The sequence below is a fragment of the Lolium perenne genome, chromosome 7, assembly GCF_019359855.2.
Source record: "Lolium perenne isolate Kyuss_39 chromosome 7, Kyuss_2.0, whole genome shotgun sequence".
Taxonomy (NCBI): Eukaryota; Viridiplantae; Streptophyta; class Magnoliopsida; order Poales; family Poaceae; genus Lolium; species Lolium perenne.
Window position 1 is genome coordinate 180,673,887 of NC_067250.2, and position 18,546 is coordinate 180,692,432.

Sequence of the window (18,546 nt, forward strand, 5' to 3'; positions counted from 1 at the left end):
ATTGTGGATGATGATGTTTGCGAAGAACAGTGAGAACAAGTATTGCAGTAGATTGTATTCGATGTAAAAGAATGGACCGGGGTCCACAGTTCACTAGTGGTGTCTCTCCAATAAGAAATAGCATGTTGGGTGAACAAATTACAGTTGGGCAATTGACAAATAAAGATGGCATGACAATGCACATACATATTATGATGAGTAGTGTGAAATTCAATTGGGCATTACGACAAAGTACATAGACCGCTATCCAGCATGCATCTATGCCTAAAAAGTCCACCTTCGGGTTAGCATCCGCACCCCTTCCAGTATTAAGTTGCAAACAACAGACAATTGCATTAAGTATGGTGCGTAATGTAATCAACAAAAATATCCTTAGACATAGCATTGATGTTTTATCCCTAGTGGCAACAGCACATCCACAACCTTAGGGGTTGCTGTCACTCCCCCAGATTTAATGGAGACATGAACCCACTATCGAGCATAAATACTCCCTCTTGGAGTTACAAGTATCAACTTGGCCAGAGCCTCTACTAGCAACGGAGAGCATGCAAGATCATAAACAACACATAGATGATAGATTGATAATCAACATAACATAGTATTCCATATTCATCGGATCCCAACAAACGCAACATGTAGCATTACAAATAGATGATCTTGATCATGATAGGCAGCTCACAAGATCTAACAATGATAGCACATGAGGAGAAGACAACCATCTAGCTACTGCTATGGACCCATAGTCTAGGGGTGAACTACTCACACATCACTCCAGAGGCGATCATGGCGATGAAGAGTCCTCCGGGAGATGATTCCCCTCTCCGGCAGGGTGCCGGAGGCGATCTCCTGAATCCCCCGAGATGGGATTGGCGGCGGCGGCGTCTCTGGAAGGTTTTCCGTATCGTGGCTCTCAGTACTGGGGTATTCGCGACGAAGGCTTTAAGTAGGCGGAAAGGCAGAGTCGGGGGGCTGACGTGGGCCCCACACGCTAGGGCGGCGCGAGCCCTAGCCTGGCTGCGCGGCCCTGGCGTGGCGGCGCCTCGTAGGGCCCCACTTCGTATCCCCCTCGGTTTTCTGGAAGCTTCGTGGAAAAATAAGATCCTGGGCGTTGATTTCGTCCAATTCCGAGAATATTTCCTTTGTAGGATTTCTGAAACCAAAAACAGCAAAAAACAGCAACTGGCTCTTCGGCATCTTGTCAATAGGTTAGTGCCGGAAAATGCATAAATATGACATAAAGTGTATATAAAACATGTGAGTATCATCAATAAAGTAGCATGGAACATAAGAAATTATAGATACGTTTGAGACGTATCAGCACTTTCTCAACAAGATCATCATCTGGAACTGCGTGTTTGTCTTTCCTTTTCTTACCCGTTGACTTGGTTTGACCCCCAACTGAACTACCTGAATCACTGCCCTGAGCTGCTCTGCTAGGCATACGAGTGCTTGTACGGCACCCTAGAGGCCTCTCATGCTTGCCTCTCTTGGCAACAGTACGGGTGCCATCACTTGAATCACCTGTGAATGAGCAAATAGAGCGAGGATAGCAGTGGGATAAGTTTACATGTCATCAGAAATAAGGAGGCCAAAAAATTATAGCATATATACAAGTGTTTTGGCAAAGTTGTGCAAAAAACTTGGCGGGTCGGCGCATCGGCCGGCCAAACCGGGCTGCAGACCGGACCAGCCGGTCTGACAGCCGGTAGGTCGGGCGGCACGCCAGCTTGGCCGCTCTGTGAGCCGGCTGACCGGGTCGTAGGCCGGGCACTGATGAATCATGGTGAAACTCCAGTTTTTCAACACAAAAATCATACAAAAGCTCATATGCTTGTACATATATTACAACAATGTAGAGTGGAACCTGTGCATAGAGGTGTATGACATTCTAATGGCATGAGGTACTAGGCAAACCCTAACACTAACCCTAGTTTTCTCAAATCCCATCAACAAATGTGCAATGTATGAGGAAACCGAGACATAGGAAGATGGGGAGGGGAAATTACCCGAAGACATTGTCCTCCTTGCTCAAGGGAACAAGAAGAACAACAAGAGGAAGCTTGAGGGACAAAAACCCAAAATCTCCAAATGTGGCTTGAGAGGGACCAAATCCCTTGGCGAAGATCCTCCAAGGTATCCGATCTATGGTGGAGTAAAGTTTGGGGGAGTTTAGTGGTGGGAAAGCCTAGGGAGTGGTGGAGGAGTGAAGGGCGGCGCCAATGATGGTTATGGTGGAAGGGGAAGTGAGGAGGAAGACCCAAGGGGTACCCCTCGAGTCCCCACTTATCCAGCCATCGACCGGCGCACGGCCCGGCCGACCGGGCTGGGGACCGGGCCACCCGGCTGTGGAGCCGGTTGGACTAGGCCAGGGACCGAACCATCACTTTTTACCCCTTTTTGCCTTTTTCTTTGTGCAAAAGTGTGTGTATGATCAGAAGATTACATGTACATGTAGATAGATAGATGTATGATAAGAGGAGCACATACATGGGGTAGAAAATGCAAGATTTTCTAGGCATACCCATTGGAGTGAAATCTAAACAAGATGTAAATAGCAACAATGGGCATGATTCGAAATATATCAAGAATCATAAATCATTTTGGAATAGTTTTGCAATAAAAGTATTTAGCCTCATATAATGAAATCATTTTGCAATTGAGACTAATGAGGGGCAGGGGATTACTCCCCCTATGTTAAAGCACAAATATCATGAGACCTCGAAGAGATATGCTTGGGTCCATATAATGACATTGGGTCTATTTATGCTGCACACATAGGTATGCATCATACCAAGACATGGTAAGACGACTATCCCCATATGTGTTGCAAAACTAAGCTAGATAGCAAGACAAATGAAAGAATATAGTGCAAGAAGTTGTTCAATCTAAGTTTTTAGGATCAAGAATACCAAGTTCTCCTCTCAAGTTTACAAACCGGGCTTCATCCAAAGGCTTACTGAAAATATCCGCCAATTGGTGTGTTGTTCCCGCATGAGTGAGTTCAATGTCCCCATTGGCAACATGGTCACGTAGGAAGTGATGGCGAATGTCAATATATTTGGTGCGACAGTGTTGAACTGGGTTATTGGCGATCTTTATTGCACTTTCGTTGTCACATAGAAGAGGCACCGTACCAAGAAACACACCATAGTATTTTAAGGTTTGCTTCATCCATAACAACTGAGTGCAACAAGATGTCGCAGATATGTATTCGGCTTCGGCGGTGGATAGGGCAGTGGAGTTTTGTTTCTTGGATGACCAACTCACCAATGACCGGCCAATGAATTGGCAAGACCCGAAGGTAGACTTCCGGTCAACCTTATCACCAACCCAATCGGAATTTGAATAGCCTATGAGTTCAAAGGTCGACCCCTTTGGATACCACAGCCTGAGAGTAGGAGTGAGAACAAGGTATCTTAGAATCTGTTTGACCGCCACCAAGTGGCTCTCCTTAGGAGCAGACTGAAAACGAGCACACATCCCTACACTTAGCATGATATCTGGCTTAGAAGCACAAAGGTAGAGCAAGGATCCAATCATGGAACGGTATACCTTTTGGTCCACATCCTTCTCACCATCACATGAGCCAAGCTGCCCCTTCACGGGCATGGGTGTCTTCATTGGGCTTGCTTTGGTCATGTTAAACTTCTTGAGCATGTCCTTCACATACTTTTCTTGAGAGATGAAGGTGCCTTTTGCAAGCTGCCTCACTTGGAAGCCTAAGAAGAACTTCAACTCTCCCATCATGGACATCTCAAATTTCCTAGTCATCAATAGCTCAAAAGCTTTGTTACGATTGAGGTTAGTTCCACCAAAGATAATATCATCAACATATATTTGACATATAAATAAGCCACCCTCTTTAGCCCGCTTGGTGAAAAGGGTGGAATTGACCGTACCCATGCTAAACCCATCATGAAGTAAGAAATCCCTAAGGAACTCGTACCAAGCACGTGGAGCTTGCTTGAGACCGTAGAGTGCCTTATGGAGTAAATACACATGGTTGGGTCGGCATGGGTCTTCGAAACCCGGGGGTTGAGCCACATATGCAGTTTCTTTTAGGGGACCATCCAAAAATTCACTTTTCACATCCATTTGATATAGCTTGAAATTGTGGAAAGATGCAAATGCAAGCAAAAGACAAATAGCTTCAAGATGGGCTACCGACGCAAAGGTATCCTCAAAATCCATACCTTCTATTTGGGCAAACCCTTGCGCCACTAACCTTGCTTTGTTTCTTATGACAATGCCATTCTCATCTTGCTTGTTCTTGAATACCCATTTGGTCTCAATGACATTGATGCGATGATCCTTGGGTCTCTCAACTAGAGACCATACGTCATTACTGGTGAAACATTCCAATTCTTCTTGCATGGAAATTACCCAATCCGGATCAACCAAGGCTTCATGTACCTTGAGTGGCTCAAAACTAGACACAAAAGCATGGTGTTGACAATAAGTGATAAGTAATGCATGGTGTCTACGAGTTACCACTCCTCTTGAGATGCTACCAAGGACGTGTTCTACTTTCATGTCACTTTCCCTTGAAGTACTCTTGATCTTCCGTATAGTTCCTTCATGGTCAATGATACGTCTCCGACGTATCGATAATTTCTTATGTTCCATGCCACATTATTGATGATATCTACATGTTTTATGCATACTTTATGTCATATTTATGCATTTTCCGGCACTAACCTATTAACGAGATGCCGAAGAGCCAGTTGCTGTTTTCTGCTGTTTTTGGTTTCAGAAATCCTAGTAAGGAAATATTCTCGGAATTGGATGAAATCAACGCCCAGGGGCCTATTTTTCCACGAAGCTTCCAGAAGACCGAAGGGAAGACGAAGTGGGGCCACGGGGCGCCGCCACACTAGGGCGGCGCGGCCCAGGGGGGACCGCGTGGCCCTAGCGTGTGGGGCCCCCGTGTGGCCCCCTGACCTGCCCTTCCGCCTACATATAGTCTTCGTCGCGAAACCCCCAGTACCGAGAGCCACGATACGGAAAACCTTCCAGAGACGCCGCCACCGCCAATCCCATCTCGGGGGATTCAGGAGATCGCCTCCGGCACCCTACCGGAGAGGGGAATCATCTCCCGGAGGACTCTTCACCGCCATGGTCGCCTCCGGAGTGATGAGTGAGTAGTTCACCCCTGGACTATGGGTCCATAGCAGTAGCTAGATGGTCGTCTTCTCCTCATTATGCTTCATTGTCGGGTCTTGTGAGCTGCCTAACATGATCAAGATCATCTATCTGTAATGCTATACGTTGTGTTTGTTGGGATCCGATGGATAGAGAATACTATGCTATGTTGATTATCAATCTATTACCTATGTGTTGTTTATGATCTTGCATGCTCTCCGTTATTAGTAGAGGCTCTGGCCAAGTTTTTACTCTTAACTCCAAGAGGGAGTATTTATGCTCGATAGTGGGTTCATGCCTCCATTAAATCTGGGACAGTGACAGAAAGTTCTAAGGTTGTGGATGTGCTGTTGCCACTAGGGATAAAACATTGATGCTATGTCCGAGGATGTAGTTATTGATTACATTACGCACCATACCTAATGCAATTGTCTGTTGCTTGCAACTTAATACTGGAAGGGGTTCGGATGATAACCTGAAGGTGGACTTTTTAGGCATAGATGCATGCTGGATAGCGGTCTATGTACTTTGTCGTAATGCCCAATTAAATCTCACAATATTCATCATATCATGTATGTGCATTGTCATGCCCTCTTTATTTGTCAATTGCCCAACTGTAATTTGTTCACCCAACATGCTATTTATCTTATGGGAGAGACACCTCTAGTGAACTGTGGACCCCGGTCCTATTCTTTAACATCGAATACAATCTACTGCAATACTTGTTCTACTGTTTTCTGCAAACAATCATCATCCACACTATACATCTAATCCTTTGTTACAGCAAGCCGGTGAGATTGAAAACCTCACTGTTTCGTTGGGGCAAAGTACTTTGGTTGTGTTGTGCAGGTTCCACGTTGGCGCCGGAATCCCTGGTGTTGCGCCGCACTACATCTCGCCGCCATCAACCTTCAACGTGCTTCTTGGCTCCTACTGGTTCGATAAACCTTGGTTTCTTACTGAGGGAAAACTTGCCGCTGTATGCATCACACCTTCCTCTTGGGGTTCCCAACGGACGCGTGCTGTACGCGTATCATGCTCTTTTTCTGGCGCCGTTGCCGGGGACGTGAAGGAAATTACACCACAGAGATTTCCATCTCCCACGTCAACTGCACGCCAGCAGCTCTTTTTCTGGCGCCGTTGCCGGGGAGATCAAGACACGCTGCAAGGGGAGTCTCCACTTCCAATCTCTTTACTTTGTTTTTGTCTTGCTTTATTTTATTTACTACTTTGTTTGCTGCATTATATCAAAATACAAAAAAAATTAGTTACTTGCATTTTACTTAGTTTCTTGCATTTTACTTCTGCTACCATGTCTAGTTCTGCACCTGTTACTTCCTCACCTGAGGAATTAGTCTTCACTTTTAAACAAGGGGATGAGGAGAGTTTTAAAGATGCTTGGTCCAAAAAAATTTATTCTTATCGTAAAGCTGAACCTCAAATGACTCTAAGTTTGCTTCTTAGTAACTTTTATTTTGGTCTTATGATTCGCTATAGATATGCCTTGGATGCTTTAGTGGGAGGAGATTTCCTTCATTGCAATGGGGATCAAGCTTTTAATGCCATAAAGAAATTGGTTGCATCACATGATTCAGCTAATAACTTTGATTCAGCCCTTATTAGCATTTATAATAGATTAAACACTCTCGAGACAAGAGCATCTCGCTTGAATGACAACTATCGCTATGTTCGTAACCGTCTTGAACAAGTTTTAGTGAACTCTGAACCTTCATTATGGGATCCTACTATTAAAATTGTTATTGGTGATCAAACTCTTCATGCAAATTGTGATATTATGTCTGAATTTTTCCTTATGCCTAAGAGTATTCATGAATCTCTGAAACTTTGGGGATTCGTCGAAGGGGGAGAAGGAATAACTCTTATTGATAACTCTGTTATAATCCCTAAGGGAATAGCCGCAGGTGTGCATACAACCATTCTTGGAAGAACAATATCTATTGATTATCTTGTTATTGAATGTGTAGGAACAGGACAAATCACACTCGGAAGATCCCTGCTGAAACTATTGGGAGCAGTCATAGATATGGGAGAAGGCACCCTAAAATTCACCTCTACACCGGGGGGTAGACATGTATTCCCTAAATCAAAGAGTACGAAAAAGAACAAGAAGGGTAAGTCTAAAGCCCAAGGTAATGTTGCTGCACCACCTCTTGATAATACTTGATACACACTTTCTGCGCCTAGCTGAAAGGCGTTAAAGAAAAGCGCTTATGGGAGACAACCCATGTTTTTACTACAGTACCTTTATTTTATATTTGAGTCTTGGAAGTTGTTACTACTGTAGCAACCTCTCCTTATCTTATTTTTGTGCATTGTTGTGCCAAGTAAAGTCGTTGATAGTAAGGTTCATACTAGATTTGGATTACTGTGCAGAAACAGATTTCTTTTCTGTCACGAATCTGGGCCTAATTCTCTGTAGGTAACTCAGAAAATTATGCCAATTTACGTGAGTGATCCTCAGATATGTACGCAACTTTCATTCAATTTGAGAATTTTCATTTGAGCAAGTCTGGTGCCTCTTAGAAATTCGTCTTTACGAACTGTTCTGTTTTGACAGATTCTGCCTTTTATTTCGCATTGCCTGTTTTGCTATGCTTGATGGATTTTTCGATTCCATTAACTTTCAGTAGCTTTGTGCAATGTCCAGAAGTGTTAAAAATGATTGTGTCACCTCTGAACATGTAAATTTTGATTGTGCACTAACCCTCTAATGAGTTGTTTTGAGTTTGGTGTGGAGGAAGTTTTCAAGGATCAAGAGAGGGAGATGATACAACATGATCAAGGAGAGTGAAAGCTCTAAGCTTGGGGATGCCCCGGTGGTTCACCCCTGCATATTTCAAGAAGACTCAAGCGTCTAAGCTTGGGGATGCCCAAGGCATCCCCTTCTTCATCGACAACATTATCAGGTTCCTCTAGTGAAACTATATTTTTATTCCATCACATCTTATGCACTTTGCTTGGAGCGTCGGTTTGTTTTTGTTTTTGTTTTGTTTGAATAAAATGGATTCTAGAATTCTTTGTGTGGGAGAGAGACACGCTCCGCTGTTGCATATGGACAAATATGTCCTTAGGCTTTACTCATAATATTCATGGCGAAAGTTTCTTCTTCGTTAAATTGTTATATGGTTGGAAACGGGAAATGATACATGTAGTAATTGCTAAAATGTCTTGGATAATGTGATACTTGGCAATTGTTGTGCTCATGTTTAAGCTCTTGCATCATATACTTTGCACCTATTAATGAAGAAATACATAGAGCTTGCTAAAATTTGGTTTGCATAATTGGTCTCTCTAAGGTCTAGATAATTTCTAGTATTGAGTTTGAACAACAAGGAAGACGGTGTAGAGTCTTATAATGTTTACAATATGTCTTTTATGTGAGTTTTGCTGCACCGGTTCATCCTTGTGTTTGTTTCAAATAAACCTTGCTAGCCTAAGCCTTGTATCGAGAGGGAATACTTCTCATGCATCCAAAATCCTTGAGCCAACCACCATGCCATTTGTGTCCACCATACCTACCTACTACATGGTATTTCTCCGCCATTCCAAAGTAAATTTCTTGAGTGCTACCTTTAAATTTCTATCCTCTACCTTTGCAATATATAGCTCATGGGACAAATAGCCTAAAAACTATTGTGGTATTGAATATGTACTTATGCACTTTATCTCTTATTAAGTTGCTTGTTGTGCGATAACCATGTTCCTGGGGACGCCATCAACTACTCTTTGTTGAATATCATGTGAGTTTCTATGCATGTTCGTCTTGTCTGAAGTAAGGGAGATTTACCGCTAGAATGGTTAGAGCATGCATAATGTTAGAGAAGAACATTGGGCCGCTAACTAAAGCCATGATCCATGGTGGAAGTTTCAGTTTTGGACAAATATCCTCAATCTAATATGAGAAAATTAATAATTGTTGAATGCTTATGCATAAAAGAGGAGTCCATTATCTGTTGTCTATGTTGTCCCGGTATGGATGTCTAAGTTGAGAATAATCAATAGCGAGAAATCCAATGCGAGCTTTCTCCTTAGACCTTTGTACAGGCGGCATAGAGGTACCCCTTTGTGACACTTGGTTAAAACATATGCATTGCAATGATAATCCAGGTAATCCGAGCTAATTAGAACAAGGTGCGGGCACTATTAGTATACTATGCATGAGGCTTGCAACTTGTAGGATATAATTTACATAACACATATGCTTTATTACTACCGTTGACAAAATTGTTTCTTGTTTTCAAAACCAAAGCTCTAGCACAAATATAGCAATCGATGCTTCCCTCTGCGAAGGGCCCATTCTTTTACTTTTATGTTGAGTCAGTTTACCTATCTCTCTTCACCTCAAGAAGCAAACACTTGTGTGAACTGTGCATTGATTCCTACATACTTGCATATTGCACTTGTTATATTACTTTACATTGACAACTATCCATGAGATATACATGTTACAAGTTGAAAGCAACCGCTGGAACTTAATCTTCCTTTGTGTTGCTTCAATACTTTTACTTTGAATTATTGCTTTATGAGTTAACTCTTATGCAAGACTTATTGATGCTTGTCTTGAAGTACTATTCATGAAAAGTCTTTGCTTTATGATTCATTTGTTTACTCATGTCATTTACATTGTTTGGATCGCTGCATTCATTACATATGCTTACAATAGTATGATCAAGGTTATGATGGCATGTCACTCCAGAAATTATCTTTGTTATCGTTTACCTGCTCGGGACGAGCAGAAACTAAGCTTGGGGATGCTGATACATCTCCGACGTATCGATAATTTCTTATGTTCCATGCCACATTATTGATGATATCTACATGTTTTATGCATACTTTATGTCATATTTATGCATTTTCCGGCACTAACATATTAACGAGATGCCGAAGAGCCAGTTGTTGTTTTCTGCTGTTTTTGGTTTCAGAAATCCTAGTAAGGAAATATTCTCGGAATTGGACGAAATCAACGCCCAGGGGCCTATTTTGCCACGAAGCTTCCAGAAGACCGAAGGGAAGACGAAGTGGGGCCACGGGGCGCCGCCACACTAGGGCGGCGCGGCCCAGGGGGGCCCGCGTGGCCCTAGCGTGTGGGGCCCCCGTGTGGCCCCCTAACCTGCCCTTCCGCCTACATATAGTCTTCGTCGCGAAACCCCCAGTACTGAGAGCCACGATACGGAAAACCTTCCAGAGACGCCGCCGCCGCCAATCCCATCTCGGGGGATTCAGGAGATCGCCTCTGGCACCCTGCCGGAGAGGTGAATCATCTCCCGGAGGACTCTTCACCGCCATGGTCGCCTCCGGAGTGATGAGTGAGTAGTTCACCCCTGGACTATGGGTCCATAGCAGTAGCTAGATGGTCGTCTTCTCCTCATTATGCTTCATTGTTGGGTCTTGTGAACTACCTAACATGATCAAGATCATCTATCTGTAATGCTATATGTTGTGTTTGTTGGGATCCGATGGATAGAGAATACTATGCTATGTTGATTATCAATCTATTACCTATGTGTTGTTTATGATCTTGCATGCTCTCCGTTATTAGTAGAGGCTCTGGCCAAGTTTTTACTCTTAACTCCAAGAGGGAGTATTTATGCTCGATAGTGGGTTCATGCCTCCATTAAATGCAGGACGGTGAGGAAAGATCTAAGGTTGTGGATGTGCTGTTGCCACTAGGGATAAAACATTGATGCTATGTCCGAGGATGTAGTTATTGATTACATTACGCACCATACTTAATGCAATTGTCTGTTGCTTGCAACTTAATACTGGAAGGGGTTCGGATGATAACCTGAAGGTGGACTTTTTAGGCATAGATGCATGCTGGATAGCAGTCTATGTACTTTGTCGTAATGCCCAATTAAATCTCACAATATTCATCATATCATGTATGTGCATTGTCATGCCCTCTTTATTTGTCAATTGCCCAACTGTAATTTGTTCACCCAACATGCTATTTATCTTATGGGAGAGACACCTCTAGTGAACTGTGGACCCCGGTCCTATTCTTTAACATCGAATACAATCTACTGCAATACTTGTTCTACTGTTTTCTGCAAACAATCATCATCCACACTATACATCTAATCCTTTGTTACAGCAAGCCGGTGAGATTGACAACCTCACTGTTTTGTTGGGGCAAAGTACTTTGGTTGTGTTGTGCAGGTTCCACGTTGGCGCCAGAATCCCTGGTGTTGCGCCGCACTACATCTCGCCGCCATCAACCTTCAACGTGCTTCTTGGCTCCTTCTGGTTCGATAAACCTTGGTTTCTTACTGAGGGAAAACTTGCCGTTGTACGCATCACACCTTCCTCTTGGGGTTCCCAACGGACGCGTGCTGTACGCGTATCAGTCAATAAATTCATCTCTTGCTAGTACTTGATCATGAGGGACAACTTGAGCTTGATCATGAGTTGAGTATGTTTCTTGATCGGCATCATGGTCTTGCTCAGTGGGTTGAGGGCTTTCTTCTTGTTCTTCGTAATGTGACTCATCTTGAGTAGAGGATAAATCTTGAGCTGCACTTAATGGTTCAGCTTGAGTTGAGCTAGGCGATACGTCTCCGACGTATCGATAATTTCTTATGTTCCATGCCACATTATTGATGATATCTACATGTTTTATGCATACTTTATGTCATATTTTATGCATTTTCCGGCACTAACCTATTAACGAGATGCCGAAGAGCCAGTTGTTGTTTTCTGCTGTTTTTTGTTTCAGAAATCCTAGTAAGAAAATATTCTCGGAATTGGACGAAATCAACGCCTAGGGGCCTATTTTCACGCGAAGCTTCCAGACGACCGAAGATGATACGAAGTGGGGCCACGAGGTGGCCAGACGCTAGGGCGGAGCGGCCCAAGCCCTGGCCGCGCCGGCCTAGTGTGTGGGCCCCCTGTCAGGCCCCCTGACCTATCTCCTCCGCCTACTTATAGCCTTCGTCGCGAAACCCCCAGTACCGAGAGCCACGATACGGAAAACCTTCCAGAGACGCCGCCGCTGCCAATCCCATCTCGGGGGATTCAGGAGATCGCCTCCGGCACCCTGCCGGAGAGGGGAATCATCTCCCGGAGGACTCTTCACCGCCATGGTCGCCTCCGGAGTGATGAGTGAGTAGTTCAACCCTGGACTATGGGTCCATAGCAGTAGCTAGATGGTCGTCTTCTCCTAATTGTGCTTCATTGTTGGATCTTGTGAGCTGCCTAACATGATCAAGATCATCTATCTGTAATGCTATATGTTGTGTTTGTTGGGATCCGATGGATAGAGAATACTATGTTATGTTGATTATCAATCTATTATCTATGTGTTGTTTATGATCTTGCATGCTCTCCGTTACTAGTAGAGGCTCTGGCCAAGTTGATACTTGTAACTCCAAGAGGGAGTATTTATGCTCGATAGTGGGTTCATGTCTCCATTAAATCTGGGGGAGTGACAGAAACCTCTAAGGTTGTGGATGTGCTGTTGCCACTAGGGATAAAACATTGATGCTATGTCCGAGGATGTAGTTATTGATTACATTACGCACCATACTTAATGCAATTGTCTGTTGTTTGCAACTTAATACTGGAAGGGGTTCGGATGATAACCTGAAGGTGGACTTTTTAGGCATAGATGCATGCTGGATAGCGGTCTATGTACTTTGTCGTAATGCCGAATTAAATCTCACAATACTCATCATATCATGTATGTGCATTGTCATGCCCTCTCTATTTGTCAATTGCACAACTGTAATTTGTTCACCCAACATGCTATTTATCTTATGGGAGAGACGCCTCTAGTGAACTGTGGACCCCGGTCCATTCTTAACATCGAATACAATCTACTGCAATACTTGTTCTACTGTTTTCTGCAAACAATCATCATCCACACTATACATCTAATCCTTTGTTACAGCAAGCCGGTGAGATTGACAACCTCACTGTTACGTTGGGACAAAGTACTTTGGTTGTGTTGTGCAGGTTCCACGTTGGTGCCGGAATCCCTGGTGTTGCGCCGCACTACATCTCGCCGCCATCAACCTTCAACGTGCTTCTTGGCTCCTACTGGTTCGATAAACCTTGGTTTCTTACTGAGGGAAAACTTGCCGCTGTACGCATCACACCTTCCTCTTGGGGTTCCCAACGGACGCGTGCTGTACGCGTATCACGTACAAAGATAGTTCCTCTTTCAAACGAACATGTTCCTCAACAAGTTTTCCATGCTCACAAGTAAATGAGGTGGAGGAACTAGCAACATTTTCAGCAATAATGGGATCATTCGTAGATCCAAGAGCTTTCTTGTAGGTTTCTTGGAGTAGGTCATGGTTCTCTCCAAGTTTCTTGAGCTCATCCTTAACAAGCTTGTTAGCCTTTTCAAGGTGGTCAAGATCCCTAGTGAGAGAAGCATGAGGAACTTCAAGCTCCTTCTTTGAAGCATCGAGCTCTTGGGAAAAAAATTGAGCCCTTTCAATAGTTTCTAGGTCCTTGACTTTATCTAATTCAAAAGTTTCAATTTGTTGCTTAAGGTCTTGAGATATGCACCTTTCGTTTTTCAGCTCTTGTCTTAGGAGATTGAACTCCGTTTTTTTATGATTCAAATGATATTCTAATTCCTCAATGGACTCGTCCCTTTCTTTGAGGGAGTCCATCAAGTAATCAAACTTGACAAGAGCATTACCACGAAGAGTGCATCTAACTTTTTAAAGTTCCTTAAGTATAGCTACCTCATCTTGATTTTCAGTTTCATCATCAAGAACACTAGATAGAGAAGGTGGGGATTCCATTATTTGTTTCCCTTGCCATTAGACAAGAGCCGATGGTCGTAGAGGAGGGAGAGTCATCGGAGTCATCATCATGAGTTGTTATTTCCATGAAGGAAGAACCAATATCATTCGGAGTTGAGGACTCCGTGGAGTAATCCTTGGAGTAGTCATATGTGAAGAGTGACCCGGGTTTGGAGAAAGCCAAACCAGCCACTCCGGCCTCCTTCTCCTCATCTTCTTCCTCTTCATCGGAAATGTACTCAGCCCCAACAAAGGCTCTTCCCTTGTTCTTCTTTGTATTGTTCATTGATTGGGGTTGGCTTCAATCTTGGCTTGACCCCTTTGACAAACTTTGGCTTGCCTACCCCTTTTTCATAAGGGCACTCATTTGCAAAGTGACTATCTTCATCACACTTGTAGCACGCTTTCTTCTTCTTCTCCCCATTGAAGGACATTGGGAACTTCTTGTACTTCTTGGCAAAGAAAGCAAAATTTGTCCCGATGTCACTAGTTGAAGTCATCTCTTCATCTTCTTCGATCTCATAGGCTTATTCTCTTTCTTGGTCAGCTCTAGCCTTCAAAGCAAGGTTGTGTGAGGATCCCTCTAAACGGTTCATCGCCATGAGCTTTTCTCCAGTCTTGGTCATGTTGCCATTGGCAGCCACATAGGAGACAAGATCATCTGCATTCAGATCTGCTTGCATGGTGAGGATTTGCAAGTTGAGTGCAAGGTTGGTGTCTTTTTGTTTGATTGTTTGACTGCAATCATGACAATGACCTTGGACTTTATGAACTCTTCATTCATTTCAAAGCCATCATTGTATTTTTCACATCCAAGGCCTTGACCTTTACTCGAAGAGCACCAAGCCTTACATAAGCATCGGCCAAGGGTTCTCCTTCTCTAATCATAAACAAGGTTGCCTCCGTCTTTGCTGACTCATAAAGAGACTTCTGGATCAGATCGGTCCCCTCTTGTAGTACTACAATCCGATCCCAAAGCTCTTTTATAGAGTCAATATCATTGACTTGATCGAGAAGCTTGCGATTGATGCCACTTCTAATCTTGTCACATGCAGAGGCATTGAGTTGTCGGTTGTAGAACTCGGTGGAGGTTAGACGGATGGGATCTTTTGGCTTCCGGTATCCATCCACAATGATCTCCCACATCTCCACACTGCAGCAGTGAATATGAGACTCCATAGAGGATTTCCAAAAACGAAAGTGAGTTCCATCAAAATGGGGAACATTTCCACTATGGTTTATATGAGGCATGGGTGAAGTGTTTCTGGGATAGTCATGTTTGACTTCATGGAAAGCTTCCGGAGGGACCGAAGTCCCACTAGAAGTCCCACTAGTTATGTTTTTAAGCATGGCACTCATTTGTGCCATTTTGCTTTGGACTTCATCCTCCTTCTTCTTTTTCTCAGCCTCATATGCTAAGAATCTGGAAGTCATGTCCTTAACCGAAAGGTTAGAATCTTCATCCAGACCCTCGAATAGCTTATCCATCTCACTCTTAAGGCTGTGAAGCCCTTAAAAAGAGTCCAGGCTCTCATACCAATTGAAAGTTCAGAGATGATAAACCTAGAGGGGGGTGAATAGGTTTCTACAAATTTCAATTCTTTCTTTGCAATATTAGGCTTTGCGGAACATAAAGGTGATCAGCCTAATGCAAACTAGGTGAGGCACCCTATATGATGATACAAGTAAATCGAGCACGAAGGCTCTCACAGGCAAATATAACACAAGTAAGAGTTTGGTTAGAAATAATCGATAGCACGCGAAGACGAAGGTTTATTCTCGTGTTTCCTTCCTTTGCAAGAAGGTACGTCACGTTTGGAGAGGTGGGGGTTCCACGAAGGATTCCCCAACGCCACGAAGGCTCACCTTCTTCTCATGAGCCTATCCCACGAAGGAATAGCTCTTCTCACTTGTGGTAGACTTTGAGGTAGCCTCCAAACCTTCACAATCTTGTCAGGAGCAAATCCACAGCCCCGAAGCTTCCGGACTTCTTTTGCCCACCTAGGGTTTCCAAGGAACCCTAGAGAGCAGGTATGTCATTGAATACAAGGGGGGAACAAGATTTGGCTCGGTGAAACTATAGATCAGGGCCTCCTCTATCTTTTCCCCGGAGGGATTCAAGTTTAGGTGGAGGAGGAGGGAGATCTGAGGCTTTTGGTGTTTCTATGAATGGAGTATGAGAGAGCGAGAGAGCTCAAGAACAGTTTGTAATGTAGTGCCTTCGTGTTCTGAGGTAGGTGAAGGGGTATTTATATGGTCACTTGAAATCCAGCCATTGCAACTTGTCCAGCTCAGCAAACCTTCGAGGAGCCCGGTCAACCGGGCCTGGGGCCAGGCCATTCGGTGCAGGGGCCGGTCCAACTGGGCCTTAGGCTGGACCATCCGGTCCAGACCGGACCTGGCACCGGGCCTTGACCGGGGCGGTACATGGGCTTACAGTACCTGCCCCTGGTTGCCACCGGAGCAGGAGCCGGTACGCGCCGGGGCAGCCGGTCCACAGGCTGGCCTGACCGGGCGAGAGGCCGGACCAGCCCGGTCCAACCAGGCCATAAGTCGGGCCAGCACCGGGCGAAGGTGGAAACTCCCCTGGATGGTGCCCGGTTGGCACCGGTCCAGGGGCCGGTTGGCGCCGGGTCAGCCGGTGCCACGGCCGGTCCAACCGGACCTCCAGCCGGACTGAGGCTGAACATCCCTTCTTCATTTTTGTCGAAGTGGGGTGTCTCCCTTCACCTTCTTATTCCATTGATACACAATTATGCCTATTTGGCTAATACATGGGAATAATCTCATAGACATGTATTAGACCAATTACTCTAGCAACGGTGTCATTGTTACCAAAATAATGGATAAGGGTAAAATACCCTTACAGCGGCGTATAGGGGCTCCCTCGGGGCGCGGCTTGAAGCACGCAAGCGAGCAAGGTATGGGACGCGGCCCACCATCTATGCCATCGCTCCACGCTGATTTATTTCGGTTTCCCCGGTTGGAAGCTACAAGAATCTTTCAGATTTTGAAAAAAAAAAGTTCAAAATTTGAAAATGCTCAAATCCGAAACTTTTCAAAAAATACCAGATTTGCAAAATTTTCAAATCCAAAAGATGTTCAAATCCAAAAATTATTCAAATTTGTAAAAGTCCAGATTAAAAAAAGAATCAAATCCAAAAAAAATGTTCAAAGTTTTAAAAGTTCAAAATTTGAAAATGTTCGGAATTTCTTTTAAAATCCCTAAACCAGAAAAAGAAAAACGAAACAGAAGAACCAGCCATAAAACAAAAAAACCCGGTGAACTTTCCTAAAACCATAAAAAACAGGATCCTAGAATCCCTAGGTCGGCCCGTTTTAAGAAGTGCTAGTGATCCTGGGGTGCGCGTGCGACACTCATTCGCGTGAAGTGTCAGTTATGTTTCCGAAAAATCATATTGGATCATGGGCACCTCTCACCGTATTAAAAAAATTGAAAATTATATTTATATGTTTTAAAAAATTATGTAACAAAATTTTAAAAGTACCTAATGATGTACCCCACTAACCTACAAAATCTCAATTTCAAATGTTTTGTTTTTTGATCTATACAAAAATGACAAAATCTTTTTTCTTTTTGTAGAATTGAATCACTATACTCAGATCTATGAATTTGTTATTTTTGTGCAGCCTAAAATACATATTATTTTAAGTTGAAAATTTACACGATTATGTGATACAATACCGGCTACATCATGATTTATTTTCAGATTTTTGTGAAGCTTAGAAATATAATTTTTAATTTATTTTTTCAAAGTGAGATCACTGGTGCTCATGTGCATCAAATCTCTGTCCGTATGTTTCGCGCTATCTATCTTTCGATGGGTGCGTGAGGGGAGCTCCGTCCTACAGGGTCATTTCATGAGCCGAGGCATCACCGTTTTCATAAGTAATCGTTTGCATAAATAATCGCAACAGTCGTTGGATATCTGATCCGATTGTGGAACCTTTCTACGAAGTACTTAATTAGTTTACACATGGTTTTTCCTTAGTAGTTTGAGGTTGTGCTGGATACACATTAAGGAGATTGATGACTAATTTCTTCCTGTCATGTGCATGGAGATCCTATCCAACTTAGAGCATCTCGGCTTACTCAAAATTTGGGTACTTTGGCTAGAAAGAAAGGATATGAGTAGCTACAAAATTTCCTGCTCCAACAACTTACTCAAAAACTGGTTGATAAAAGTGGACCGCACCTAGGACCCACTTGTCAGTCAGTCTTATTTTCCCCCTCACCTATGTGGGACCACCGGGACAGGGGCCTCTTATATATACACACACCACTCCACTTTATAAAAAAAAATAAGAAATCCACTAAGTTCCATCTAATTACTCTAAATTTGAGATCTTCAAAGTAAATTCAGATTCTACAATCTGATATTTGTTGGTCACTAATGAGGGATAGGCAAGGTGTCTACAAGATCATATGTACTTGATTTCACTACATTCCATCTATGTAACATAAATGCATGTTCCACATATTGGTTTTACCAAGAGCGACCAGGTCGGAAAAAAATAGAAATTCACTAAATTTCATTTAGCTATGATAAGCACAGAATCTTCAACACAAATTAAATTTCCAACATCCATTTTTCGGTAATCACAT